The following is a 12,503-nucleotide window of genomic DNA, read 5'->3' as shown; positions in this document are numbered from 1 at the left end:
CTGCTGCTTAGACTAAAGTGCTGTGGCACAATCATGGCTTACTGCAACCTTGACCTCCTGGGCTCAAGCGATCCTCTTGCCTCAGCCCCCTGAGGAGCTGGGACCACAGGTGTGCACCACCTGCCCAACTAATTTTTGTATTGTTTGTAGAGATGAGATTTCACCATGTTAGCTAGGCTGGTCTTGAACTTCTAGACTCAAGTGATCCACCCACCTCAACCTCCCAAAGTGCTGGGATTACAGGTGTGAGTCCAGAATCTGTACTTCTAACAACAACAAAAAAAATAGTTTCTAATACATGCAAAATACTTGATAGGCCTGATGGAGGATAAAGGAATAAAGTCTATTTTGTGTCTTCAGGGAGCTTACCATTTAGTGGAGGAAATATGTATTCCCACAGATAACTGTGGGGCACCAAGCTATGAGTACTTTTACCTCCACTCCAATCTGCCACTGGCTACTGAGCAACGGTCCAAGGTTAGAGCATCATATTTAGCCATAGTATACATTGGCATGTTTACTGGGTTGTGTGGCAGCAATAAATGGCCCCTGAACCAAAAGATGCAGGATTCTAGCAAGACTTTTTACTTCTGGAGCAATTCCAGGCTTCCAGGTCCTTACTGAATTACCCTTCATTGCAATTTATCTTATTACGGAGATGATGAGAGTCTAATCATTGAGACTATTTATTCCTAACTTTGTAGCTATATGCAGGCAACCAAGCTTCATTCTGACTGGGGGTTACACTAAATTGGATTTTAAAACCCAGTTCTGCAGTTTAAGAGAGATGATAAATGGAGTACCGGGACCTCCTCCCTACCCTCCCCACAAAACCCCAAAGCCTTCCCAACTCCCTATATACTCTAAAAGACAGACCCTAGAAACTGAAAAACACATAATCTGATGGGCTGATCAATAATGCATTAGTTTTATTACCTGAATATCTTGGGGTTACTTTTTCATGCCAGCCTCTTAAGTCAGAAATTCTCATTTTCCTAATGCCTACCCCCTCAGGCCCTCATCTCTCTTCCATCTTCCTCATGAATGATAATTTAAGGTTATAAAACAGATAGTTTCAATATGAACCTTCAATATAAACTCCAAAAAATAAATTGTTAGCAGTATTTATCTGATCCCCATATTCTAGCTATTACAGTCAGATAATAAAATCCAGGGTGCTCAAGGGAACAGATTAAGGGGACAATTAGAAAACTTAAGTTTCAATGTTGCTGTTGACTCTGGAAAGGCAAAACTAAAATAACTCATCTATAGCCTGAATATCATTCCCAATAGGAGTCAGATAAAAGCCTATCTTGGCAAAGCTGGAGGTCTTTAAGGTTTGGGTCTTGTTTGTTAGACTAGTTTGGATCTTGAGAGTTTGCTTTGGGATGGGGAACAGCTATTAGAGCTGTTTGGTGAGTGGGGATGCTAGAAATGGGTTGAAATTATGACATTAGTACAAATTTTTATAAAAATCAAATTTCCAGACTGGGCAACATAGCAAGACCTTGTCTCTACTAAAAACAAACAAACAAACAAACAAAAAAAGCTTGCCATGGTGGCACACACCTGTAGTCCCAGCTACTTTGGGGGCTGAGGCAGTAGGAGCCCTTAAGCCTGGGAAGACAAGGCTGCAGTCAGCCCTGATTGTGCAACTGCACTCCAGCCTGGGCAACAGAACAAGACCCTGTCAAAAATAATAATAATAATATAGATAAAATAGTCATTATATAAAATTTATTTATTTATTTATTTATTTATTTATTTTGAGACAGAGTCTCACTCTGTTGCCCAGGCTGGAGTGCAACGGCACAATCTTGGCTCACTGCAAACTCTGCCTCCCAGGTTCAAGTGATTCTCCTGCCTCTGCCTCCTGAGTACCTGGGATTACAGATGCATGCCACCACGCCTGGCTATTTTTCATATTTTTAGTAGAGATGCAGTTTTGCCATGTTGGCTAGACTGGTCTTGAACTCCTGACCTCAGGTGATGTATGCATCTTGGCCTCCCAAAGTGGTGGGATTACAAGCATGAGCCATTGCACCCAGCCTCAAAATTATTTCTAATGTGTGCAAAGATACATGATAAAAACTACATGAATATGTAAAATAAAACATACTATTTCCTCTGCCTGGATTTTCTATTTCTTCATCCTTCAAGTTTCAGCTTAAACAAATCCATCTTCTGGAAGCTTTTTTGACCTCCACTTAACCTCATTTCAACTCAATGAGCACCTTCTGTGCTCTTGGATGCAGGTTTCTGATGACTTTGGAGGTTGTGCCACCGGAATAGAGGGAAAAACTGCTAGGACTTTCATGGAGAGCTTATGCGTTCAAGAATATTGAGCAGAACAGGAGTTACTTTCATGGACTGAGCAAATAGAAGACCAAAATAATATTTTTATGATTTTTTGCTTAAAACGTTGCTTATTCTTTGTGTTTTTCAGAGTCAAGAAAACTTTTTTATTTGGAGCTATTTATAGTTTTTAACAACTGAGTAAAATATACTCCACTGAGCACAATTTGGAGCACATTTCTTTCTCTCTACCTTATTTCTCTATAATTTGGAAACTGTAAGTATACTTAATTTATGGTAACATAGCTATTTGCATACGTTCAGTAAGCATCTGTTTTCTTTTGTAACAGGACACTATTAGAGACACTAGTTATTTTTCCAAGGCTTTGACTGGAATGACATGTTTTCAGACTTTTCAGACTGCTTTGAGGAATTGAGGTTGAGCTATAGAGCCGATAAAAACCCCTTGGAAAAACTGGCCACCTTGTTTTTACAAGGTTCCTAACCTGTGGTAAGTAAAAATGTCCCTTTCTGATAGGCCTAGGAATCCCAAGTTATTTTGGTACCTCTAGAAAAGAGGAATTCATTCAATTCATACAGGTATCTGCAGGCACAAACAAATCTTTGGCTGGGCTCGAGATGATTTTAAAAGGTCTAATCTGAGATTCCTTATAAAAAAAAAAATTATCCAACAAAGCCAATTTTTTTAAAAGATCTATGTAACAAATAGTTATTCATGCTATGTTTTATGCAAACAATTAGGCCTAGTATAAATAAGACTAAAGCTTATTTTGCAAATAAATTGTTCCCGCTATGATTTGTCTTTGGTAAAAATAGAAAACTGGAGAGAGAAAAATTATGTCTCAAAAAAAAAAAACCTATAGCATGCCTGTTATTAGATTCTAGCCTTGGCTGGGCACAGTGGCTCACACCTGTAATCCCAACATTTTGAGAGGCCAAGGCAGGAGGATGAATCACTTGAGCCCAGAAGTTTGAGACCAGCCTGGGCAACATAGGGAGACCCCATCTCTACAAAAATTTATTTTAAAATTAGCTGGGTGTGGTGGTACACACCTGTAGTCCCAGCTACTTAGCAGGCTGAGGTGGCAGGTTCACTTGAGCCCCAGAGGTCAAGGCTTCAGTGAGCTCTGATCATGCCACTGCACTCCAGCTTGGGCAACAGAGTGAGATCCTGCCTAAAAGAAAAGAAAAGAAAAATTCTAGCCTTGTCCATTGTTTTTGAGCCTATACTAATGACTCATATCTGATTGGCTCTTAGGGATATTCACCTGAATCCCTCAAGGCTTCAGATCAGTTCTGCAAGGACTCCTGAAGCTAAGACTTTCACACCTTATACTAGGTCTCTTGTAGTTTACTGTTCTCTTAAGTGCTATACTAACGATGTGGATAAGAATACTAATGTTACACCACGGAATACTATGCAGCCATAAAAAAGGATGAGTTCATGTCCTTTGTAGGGACATGGATGAAGCTGGAAACCATCATTCTCAGCAAACTATCGTGAGGACAGAAAACCAAACACCATATGTTCTCACTCATAGGTGGGAATTGAACAATGAAAACACTTGGACACAGGAAGGTGAACATCACACAACGGGGCCTGTCATGGGGCAGGGGTGGGGTGGGGAGGGATAGCGTTAGGAGATATACCTAATGTAAATGACGAGTTAACAGGTGCTGCACACCAACATGGCACATGTATACATATGTAACAAACCTGCATGTTGTGCACATGTACCCTAGAACTTAAAGTATAATAATAAAAAATAAAATTAAAAAATAAAGTGTTATCAGTTTAAATGAGTATTAATTTAAAAAAGAATACTAATGTTTTTATTATACCAACACTGGGGACCCAACAAGGCACCTGGGAATATATACAGAAAACTGCAAAATGGTTTCACTTCTCTTCCCATGGGGGCAACCCTTGACCCAACTATACCCCTGTCAACAGGAAGAAGTTAGAGCAGTTGTCAGCCTTTTCCCACCTCCCCAGCTCACACCTCAGGACTGAGGTGTGCTGAAGCACAAGGGAGGGAACTGAAACCGTCTTTGCAAAGATTATGACAGCAAGAAAAGTCTAACATGACTGACTCCATCTTGCTTCTAGTCCCACAGGCTGCTGTCCTTGCTCACTCCTGGGGGCAGACAGAGCTAACCATCAGAGGGATTTAGTTTATAGTTTCACCTGGAAGCAAGGATGATAATAGTCCCTCCCTAAAACTAATCTCCTCCTTGCCCAGAGAGTGAAAACTAATGAAAGGCCACAAGATTAGGGTTATTGGAGGGGCCTGAAATCTGCTAAAATATAGGTATAGTTTCATAATCCCTTACTGCTCAGGGGTCATGCGGCCAAAGGTCACAAGATTTGTGACTTCCCCAATTGCTCCTATAGATAGCATCACTATTGTAGAGCTTAAGATTGGTCTTTTGAGATGTTTTTCAGGTTTCTGTATTCTGGCCATCAACTGATCCTACCTGGACTCATGACTCATGACTTAACTGGTCCTGTGGCCGCCACCCAGAGGCAGACTCAGCTCTTGAGGACAGTTTTCCACACCCCTGTGATTTCTTTCCCAACTAATCAGCAGTACCCATTACCTAGCCCCTTGCCCACCAAACTGTCTTTAAAAATCCTAACCTCTGAGTTCTCAGAAAGACTGATTTGAGTGGTAACTCCAGTCTTTCTGCTCTGCTGCCTTGTCGTTTCTTTACTGCAATTAAAAAAAAGAAAAAAAGAAAAAACAAGATGAAGGAGTCAGGCATGGTGGTGTCTCATGCCTATCATCCCTGTATTTTGGGAGGCTGAGCTGGGAGGATGACTTGAAGCCAAGAGTTTGAGACCATCCTGCACAACAAAGTGAGGCCTCATACCTACAAAAAATAAATTAGCTGGGTGTTGTGGCATGTGTCTGTAGTCCCAACTGCTTGGAAGGCTGAGATGGGAGGACTGCTTGAGCCCAGAAGTTCAATGCTTCAGTGAGCTATGATTATACCACTGCACTCCAGCCTGGGCAACAGAGCAAGAACCTGTCTCTAAAAAGAAAAAAAAGTAAGCACGTTCTGATAGTATGTCTCATAATATCCTGTAATTTTCTTTTTGTAATATGCATCAAAATGGTAACTGAGTGACTGCTTATCTCTGTATCATCTTTCCCAATACAATATGAACTCTATCAAAGTGAGGACTATGTTTCTCTTTCACACCATGGTATTCACAGTGCTTAGCATATTATTAGATGTTCATTAAATAATTGTTAACAGAAGGAATGAATGAACCAGTTAATCATGAGTCATGAGGAGACAAAAGAATTCATTTGGCTATTGTCTGAGTATATTTATAATTTAACTTTCCAGAGGTCATTGTTGAATAGATATGATACATGCTGTTTTCAAAAGGGTCATTGAAAAGTAAATGATTAGATGAACTTACAAATTATTAACTATCTTCAAACAGTCTCTTTGTCACTCTGCTATATATAAATTTTTCCCTTCTTCCCACACTCCCCGCCCTTTCTTTCTGCTACAGGTGCAGAGTATTAACAAAGATGACAAATTCTTTCTCAAATATACAGTTTTTTTAATCTAAAAATAGTTTTCTCGACATTTGAAACAAAGCTATAAAAGAAATAAATTTCAGTAAGTATATTGTTTCCTAAAGACAAGAAAGAGTATGACTTTCATCTGTTGTTATGTCAGATTGTTTGATATCACAAAATCCAGATTAAATGCAGCTAAATAGGACTGCCTTTGCTTTGGAAATCGGCCTTATTAGAGCCAAGAAGTTTTCTTGCAAATCTATAATATAAACAAAGTATAGTAGGAGAAGTTAGCATTACTTTTGCACTCAAAGATCATGAGTTTAAGAGAAAAAGTCACTATTGTAACAATTGCTTTGTAATTGTAAATTATCACAAATTTATCATTGATAAAGATCTATTCTACTATTGGAAATATGTTGGAAGGAGCTGTGATGTGGAAATAAATGTAAACATATACTATCTGTTGTATCCCTTTCTGTCTTGTTCATCTTCACTAGATGGTAATAGTAATAAAAATGAATTCTGCTTGGGACTTATAAAGCATTTATAACATGCCAGGCACTGTTTGTTCTAAACTCATTGTCTATGTTAACTCATTTAATATACGCACTGTAAGGTCACTGTAATCCTCTAAGATCAATACCATGAGTTAGCCCATTTTACAGAGAAGGACACGAATGCACCAAGAGGTGCAGTGGCTTGCTCAGGGCACACAGTAAGTGACAGAGCTGGGGTTTAAAGTAAGATGGTGTGGTTCTACAGACCTTGCTTTTAATAATTTACTATTTCAGTTATTACATATAATCTATTGACGCTCTATTCTTCCTAGAATAACACTTATAAATCAGCAAGCATGCACTGAGCACTGACCTAGATGCCATGGGGGAAACAAAAAATTGTACCATTTGATGCTTCACTCACTCTGTTTGGGGTATCTTCCTGAACTGAAATTAATTTCAAATGTTCAGATTTTTCCTGACATTGTTTCTCAGCTGATGTGTTAGAACATACTGGAGTGTCAAACTTTGATCTGATTACACTTTAATTTTGCTTCACCAACAGTAGATGGAATGTGAAGCTAAGAAGGTCATTTTATGCAGTACAGAATGTGGTACAAACCACTAAGGGATAAGACACAAGAGGCAGGAAGTAATATTATGCCAGCACCTCAAGAAAGATCATAGGTTTCTTTGAACATATGAAATTCTTTAGTGGAGATTTTTGGCTCTTGTAGAATGTAAGCTACCCAAGGGCAGAGATTTGTTCTGTCTTGTTTACAGTTGTATTCCCTAGGAGCTACTGCAGTGCCTGACACAGAGTAAACAATAAGTAATTGATAAGGAAATGAATGAATAATTAAAAATCAGAGAGTGGGGCAAAGGAGAAATAGGTTTACTCTTACAGTGACATAGTGCCAACGAGGGACAATAGTGTAATAATGGTGCATGATTTTGTAGTCGCTGCTGTGTATTTTTATATTCTGCCTAAAGTGTGCTTTTTGATTATTTAGATAGCATTTTTTCAATCCTTTTCTTTCTTTGTGCCATGAAAAATTCTAGGATTCAGAAATTTATCATGAACACAAGTGTGTATACAAATCCTTTCTAAATCTCTCAAAGGAAAGCTAATGTATTTACAGTTGCACATCCAAAATAAAAGAACTGCTCTGTTTGGTTTTTGATAGACAACTTGCATAACAAACAGAAAACACAGTCACAATTTCTAGAGAAATGCTTATTAAAAAGACATACAGTTCTAAAAAACAAAGTCTACTAATAAAAAAATAAAGGAACAGTTTTTAAAAGATGCACAGCCCAGACTACAGAGTCCTTGTTTTAAACAGAGAGTGTTTGAGTTGAGATATATTCTTTAAATCTCTGAGTCCCACTGTTTAGACATCACCCTATGGTAGTTTAGGGAAAGGATTGTCTTGGACCTTAACAAAAACCATCTAGCTTTTCACTAACAATTTTCTTATCTCTAGCTATAAATAGCAATCTTTCATTCTGAAGAATTGCAAAGGTCACTTTCTTTTTTTATTTTTATCAAAAACAAGCAAATCCAGTTTTGCTGGGGGTACTGATCTGAGTTGGGGGAGCTAGTTTGAAGGAGGTAGGTTTAGTACTGGGGGAGGTACCAGGAGATCCCAGCTTAAGATAAATACCTAAACTCCCTCAGATACATGAGAAGCAGCAGACAATAGAAAGAATCATTGAGCAGCATTAGTATAAGGCATTATATTCTACATGTGAAATTTCAAGAAAATGTGTCTTTAAGGCCAAGGCAGGCAGATCACTTGAGGCCAGGAGTTTGAGACCAGCCTGGGCAACATGGTGAGACCCCGTATCTACAAAAAATAGCCATGTGTGGTGGTACACACCTGCCGTCCCAGCTACCCGGGAGGCTCAGGTGGGAGGATTACTTAAGCCTGGGAGGTTAAGGCTACAGTGAGCTGTGATCACACCACTGCACTCCAGCCTGGGCAACAGAGCCAAACCCTGTCTCAAAAAAAAAAAAAAAAAAAAAAAAAAATCAGCAATACCTGGTACAAAATGTAGTAAGTGTAAGCTATTGTTATTGACAGTTGTAACAGCAGAATAAACAGAGGAATAGGTGCTGTTTAAATGTTTGATGAATTGATGAGTTGGTGTGGAGTTAAAATAATAATAGGTGACATTTATAGTTTACCTTATGAAGTACTGTTTTAAGCACTGTTGCATATATTATTTAATTTAATAACCCTATGAGGTACATACTATGATTTTCCCAATTTTATAGACAAGATTTTATAGATGAGAAAACAGAGGCTGAGGGGAGTTAAGTGATTTGCTCAAGTTTAGATAGTCATGGAATTGGGATTTGAACTTTGTTTACCTGTATCCACATAGTAAGTACTCATTATATTGACATTTGCTAGGAGATGGATCCTTAGTAGGAAATTTTTTTTTTTTTTTTTTTTTTTTTTTAGCAAATGCCTTTCCCCTTACTTTTTCTTAATGCACCTCCTTGAGGTTCAGATTTTCTTGACATTAGAGTGGTAACATCTATTAAGGTTTACACTTGGCTAAGAAGAGTTAGAAGATCACCTGACCGCTTTCAATAAGCTTTCCTTTCTTCTAAAATCTAAGCCAATGTGTTTTTGACACTGAAATGCAACAGTCAAGTAAAGTTATCACTTCACCCACAAAGTCCCTGAAACAGGAAACACAGCATTCAGCAACATTTTTCTAAATGTGGACTTAAGAAATGTGTGGACTTAAGAAAACAACTACCAACTACTAAAAACAGTAATTAAACTACCTTAATAACTATTAAAACTCTCTCATACATATACACACACTCATGCAAACATATGTTAGCAACAACAACAAAACAGCAACAAAAAGCTGTAGGAAAGCACAAATAAACAGAAAGACATGCCGTGTTCATGGATTAAAAGATTTAATATTGTTAAAAGTGCCATACTAGCCAAAATAAACATACTTAATGCAATCCCTCTCAAAATCCCAATGGTATTCCTTTGCAGAAACAGAAAAAGAAACTCGAAACTTCAAATGGAATCTCAAAGGACCCAAAGTAACCAAAGTAATCTTGAGAAAGAAAAACAAAGCTGGAGGCATCAGACTTTCTGACTTCAAAACATATTACAAAGCTACAAAAATCAAAACAGCCTTGGCTGGGTGCAGTGGCTCACACCTGTAATCCCAGCACTTTGGGAGGCCGAGGTGGGTGGATCACCTGAGGTCAGGATTTCGCGATCAGCCTGACCTATATGGTGAAACCCCATCTGTACTAAAAATACAAAAATTAGCTAGGCATGGTGGCATGCACCTATAGTCCCACCTACTTGGGAGGCTGTGACAGGAGACTTGCTTAAACCCTCCCAGCTACTTGGAAGGCTGTAACAGGAAACTGACTTAAACCGGGGAGGCAGAGGTTGCAGTGAGCCGAGATCACGCCACTGCACTCCAGCCTGGGCAACAGAGCAAGGCTACATCTCAAAAAATAAATAAAATAAATAAATAAACAAATAATACAAAAAGTAAAAAATAAAACCAGCCTCCCTGTCCCCTGTATCAGTCCTAGATGCCAGTAGCACATACCCCTAGTCATGGCAATCAAAAATGTCTCAAGATAGTGCCAAATGTCTTCTGAGGGCAATACTGCCCCCCGTTAGGAGCCACTGATCTAACCAATCTGCTATTGTTTGACACTTAGGTTGTATCTACTTTGTCACAATTTAAAGCAGCAGCACCTATGAAGCTCCCAACATATACATATATATATATATATACACACACACACACACACACACACACACACTCAGCACATCTTCAAATTACTTCTGTAGCACAAAAATAGACAAATTGACCAATGGAACAGAAATAAGCCAATCACAAAAAGACAAATATTGCATGATTCCACTTACATTAGGAATCTAAACTAGTCAGACTCTTAGAAAGAATGGTGGTAGCCAGGAGCAGGAGAGACAGGGAAAAGGTGAGTTGTTGTTCAATGGGTATAGAGTTTCAGTTTTGCAAGGTTTGAAAAAGTTCTAGAGCTCTATTGCACAACAGTGTGCATAGAGTTAACACACCGCACTGCACACTTAGAAACAGTTAAGATGGTAATTTTATATGTTTTATGCCACAATAATTTTAAAAATATAGAAAGGACATGATCTCAGAACTTTTATAATAAAGAACAAATTGCAACCCAATTCCAACATGTTAAGGTGTTCTCTTCTTGTTTCAATGAGAGCTGCTAAAAGTCTCAGTGTCTCATCTAAGCAAGAGGAAACTCACAGTGCCAAATCCCCCAGCCCTTCTCATTTGGATGATGGTTCTACTCAAACATTTGGAGACCAAAGCCCGAGTTGGTAATAAGAAGGATGTGTTGCTTGGCCTGGTGTTCTGGGCATATATATTTCAGGAGAACCTTTGGTAGGTAGGGGTTAAGGATTGGAATCATAGGTCCTAACAGAACAATGTCTTCACACAATTAACACATAGTTCACACACTAGATGAAAATAAATTCCAAGTGGATTAAAAATATAAATCTGAGGGAGGGAGAGAGGGATGAATAGGAAGAGCACAGAGGATCATTAGGGCCATGAAATTATTCTGTATGATACTGCAATGTTGGCTACATGCCATTTTACATTAGTCAAAACTCATAGCATATGCAACGTAAACTATAGATTTAGTTAATAATAATGTATCAATATTGGCTCATCAATTTTAACAGATGTGACACACTAACGCAAGATATTTATAATAGGGGAAACTGTGTATGTGGGTAAGGCAGGAAAAGGGCATATGGGAACCTTACACTTTCTGTTCAATTTTTCCGCAAATCTCAAACTGCTCTAAAAAAATTTAATTTTAAAAAATGAGATGAAAGAAGAAAAAGTAAATGAAAAAATAAAACTACCAAAGAAATAAAAATAGAAGAAAATATAAATTATTTTATAATTTAAGAATAAACTTTGTAAGAATATGTCAAAAAACTATGAATCCAGAAGGAAAAGACTAATACACAACCAGAAAAATGAGCAAAAGCTATTAATAGACTATTTTTTTTAAAGAAGAACAATAAATGTTCAATAAGACTATGAGAGACTGGGCTCAGTGGCTCACTCCTGTAATCCCAGCACTTTGGGAAGCCGAGGCAGGCGGATCACGAGGTCAGCAGATCGAGAGCATCCTGGCTAACATGGTGAAACCCTGACTCCACTAAAAAAAAAAATACAAAAAAAATTAGCTGGGCGTGGTAGTGGGCGCCTGTAGTCCCAGCTTCTCAGGAGGCTGAGGCAGGAGAATGGCATGAACCCAGGAGGCGGAGCTTGCCCTGAGAGGAGATCGCGCCACTGCACTCCAGCCTGGGAGACAGAGCGAGACTCAGTCTCCAAAAAAAAAAAAAAAAAAGACTATGAGAGAAATGTTCAGTCACATTAATACTAAAACTTAAAATTATGAGATTTCATTTTTATCTATGAAACTGGCAAATTTTTTAAAAGAGATAATAGTAATCACGAGAGGCCAAACAGGCATGTTCACACATCACCAGTAAGGACTGTAAATTGGAATGACCTTTGGCCAGAAAAAATTTTCCAAAACTTGGAAAGCAAAGTATGATTGCATAATTTGTTTTCATGTTAGGCATTGCCTAACCAGTCCATCTAAGGTGAATTGAATCCTGACTCGTTATTATGGATTTGCACATTTTACAACTGTAAATTCAAATGTTAGCTTGTAGAAAAATGGTGAGATGCTATATTTTTGTCCAGTGGAGATATAATTTCTGTCCTGCACAGATGGAAATAATTTCTGCTCTGTAAAGATAGCACCAAACGTTATGGTTTATCACCCTGTAAGACATTAATCAGATTTATATCTAATTTAGCAATGATGTAGAATGATTTTAGTATTCTCTTTTTTATATATTTATGCACATATGTATATAGGATGTATATTTATATATGTATATCATATATAGTACATATATACATAATATACATAATATATGTATATAGGTATGTGTACACAATATATATACTATATGTATATAATATAATACTATAAGTATATACATATGTATCTATTATGTATACATGTATATGCATCATATACATTATGGGATGT

Source organism: Chlorocebus sabaeus, chromosome 11 (assembly GCF_047675955.1).
Source record: "Chlorocebus sabaeus isolate Y175 chromosome 11, mChlSab1.0.hap1, whole genome shotgun sequence".
Taxonomy (NCBI): domain Eukaryota; kingdom Metazoa; phylum Chordata; class Mammalia; order Primates; family Cercopithecidae; genus Chlorocebus; species Chlorocebus sabaeus.
This window is presented reverse-complemented; position numbering follows the sequence as displayed.